The sequence below is a fragment of the Lactuca virosa genome, chromosome 3 (assembly GCF_052849685.1).
Source record: "Lactuca virosa cultivar CGN04683 chromosome 3, Lactuca_virosa_CGN04683_v6, whole genome shotgun sequence".
In the NCBI taxonomy this organism is placed as follows: domain Eukaryota; kingdom Viridiplantae; phylum Streptophyta; class Magnoliopsida; order Asterales; family Asteraceae; genus Lactuca; species Lactuca virosa.
The window spans coordinates 67922229-67924955 of record NC_136428.1 but is presented as its reverse complement, the minus strand read 5'-3'; the positions used below and the strand labels follow the sequence as shown (position 1 = coordinate 67924955).

Genomic DNA, 2727 nt, shown 5'->3' with positions numbered 1-2727 from the left:
ACCAGCAATACCTGCCACTGCCACATTCGAGCTGAAGGGACATATCCTCACTGCACTAAAGGATATCCCATTTTATGGAAAGGATCATGAGGATGCATTTAAGCATCTAGATGAAGTCAACGACATTGCTGACTATTTCAATGTCCCGAATGTTAACAGAGACACCATCTTACTAAGGATGCTACCAGTCACTTTCAAGGGAGCAGCAAAAGATTGGTTGAAAGCACTTCCTCCTGGTACAATCACTACTTGGGCTCAAATGCGTGAGCAATTTCTATATCAGTTTTGCCCACCTTCCAAGATAGCTAAACTCAAGAAGGCAATAGCCAACTTTGAGCAACAGCCGGGGGAGTCACTATACGAAGCTTGGGAGCGCTACAAAGGGTTGTTAAGGAATTGTCCTCAACATGATCTCAATGTTCAACAAGAGATGTCTATTTTCTATGATGGGGTCAATGTAATGACAAGACAACTCCTTGATTCTCAAGGGCCATTGACAAAGAAAAATCCAAGGGAGGTCAAGGAGTTAGTTAAAGAATTCGCAAGACACTCTCGTGAGTACCACAACCCAAGACAAGATGGAGCAAAAGGCAGTGGGGGTGCACATTCTGATGAGATGGCTGCAATGATGGTGATGCTCAATACTATGGACCAGAGATTGACCCAAATGGACCAATCAATTCATGCAATAAGAGTTGGATGTGAGAAATGCAGTGGGCCACACTTGACTAAGATTTCCATTTGGATGACTATGGGAACAAGAAGGCTCAAGTTTGCTACTCAAGTGGGGACAAGTATGATGATGATTGGAGAAAGCCAAAGAAGGAGTGGCTGTCGTATGATGAGTACAAGAAACAGAAGGAGGAGAAATTCAGACAGATGGGCCGGGGTTTTACCAAAAAGAGCAACCACCAGCTGAGAAGAAAGTTGATTTGGAGTCTATGTTGGTTCGTTTCATGGAAGCTTCAGAGAAGAGACATGATGATACTGATGCAGCATTGAAGGATCAAACAAAAATGATGATGGAACAACAGACCTTGATGAAAAATCATCAAGCCATGATGGTTGACCAGCAAAACTCACTGAGAAATCAGCAAGCCTCCATCAATAACCTTGAAGCTCAACTTAGCCAACTTACAACTTTGGTAAATGAGAAGCTAATTCCTCAAATTCCTGAAAAGAAGACTCAATCCCATGTTATGGCAATTGATACTGAAGAAGAGGCAATCTCTGAGTTTTTAGAAGCCCTAGAAGTGGAGCCAAAGCCATCCGGACCAAAGCCAAATAAGACAAAGCTCGAAAATGAAGACATTGCTGAAACACCAGACTCACGTCGTGAGTCCTCCATGCTCACGTCGTGGGCCCGGTCTGAACAGAAAAAGTCAGAATTTGTTCCTACTTATCAACCGCCTTTGCCATTCCCATCCCGAGCTAATCTTAGTCCACTAGAAAGGGAACATCTGGAGTTTATTCAGCAAATAAAGGGTATTCCTATTAATAACCCGTTTATCGATTCGCTTTCAAAAATTCCAGAATACGCGCAGTTTCTACAAGATCTTGTAAACGCTCGTCAGCAACTAAAGAAAAATTCTAAGGTCGTTCTTAGTGAGCAAAGCTCAAGAGCTGTATTGGGAGAGATACCTAAGAAGATGGGAGATCCTGGACGCCTCACTCTTCCATGTGAGTTTGGTAACAATTTGAAGACTTATGCTTTAGCCGATTCCGGGGCTAGCATAAATTTGATGCCCTATTCATTCTATCAAAAGCTAAATATTCAGAAGATGACGGCTACAAAAATGACCATCCACATGGCCAATCGTTCGGTGACGCATCCAAGGGGAATTATAGAAGACATCCTTGTCAAAATTGGGAAGTTTGTTTTCCCAGTTGATTTTGTAATTATAGATATGAAGGAGGATGCAAATATCCCAATCATTCTTGGTCGCCCTTTGCTAAATACTGTTGGCGCTTTAGTTGATGTTCGTGAATCCAAGCTTACATTGCGGGTTGGTGATGATAAGGAAGATTTTGGAATACAAGATGGGTTTCAAGGAATTGATGTTCAAGATGAGGTCTTCAATATTGATGAAGATAATGAACTTGAAGAACTAGAAAAACTCATGGAGGAAGAAATCAAGACAATTAATCAAGTCAAACGCACTAAACCAAGAGCATCTGTTCCATTTTTCGTTGAAGTCATTGCCTACATAAAACCAACATCTTTGATAAGTGAGGAAAGTGATGAAATATCGAGTGATGATGACAAAGATGAGGTAACTTCCAAGGAGACAAGTCCAATGGTGAAGGAAGAAAAGATTCCTATGGAGTTGAAGAATAAAGAGAACTTGGAGAATAAAGGGACCAAAAGAAAGCTTGACATAGACGAGGCGAAAGCTAAAAAGGAAAACTCGAAGAAGGCGTACATTTGATGAGTTCAAGCTTATAAGAGGCGATGGAAGGAGCAGAAAATCCAGCTGGTGATGGACTCATCTGAAGATTCAACGTAGGAGACACGGAGTCCGGCTCACGACTCCATGTAAAAGAAGCGCTTCTCGGGAGGCAACCCGAGCTTGGTTTGCATTTTCTTTCTTTTAGTTTTTAGTTTTTTGTTTTTGAGTAATCTGTCGTATCATTTAATTCACTTTGTGCATAATGAAACATTTAGAGTGGGGTCAGTTTAATTAAGTGGTAATAATTAATTACAATTTTAATTTTTAAGAAACAGAC

General features: G+C 41.0%; 1 non-coding gene across 1 annotated transcript; it reads right to left on the bottom strand.

Moving 5' to 3' along the window:
* Positions 1-307: 307 nt before the first annotated feature.
* On the bottom strand, positions 308-414 carry LOC145168279 (small nucleolar RNA R71). Its single transcript, XR_013741846.1, has one exon. It is a non-coding gene; the product is annotated as a small nucleolar RNA R71 (small nucleolar RNA).
* Positions 415-2727: the final 2313 nt, after the last annotated feature.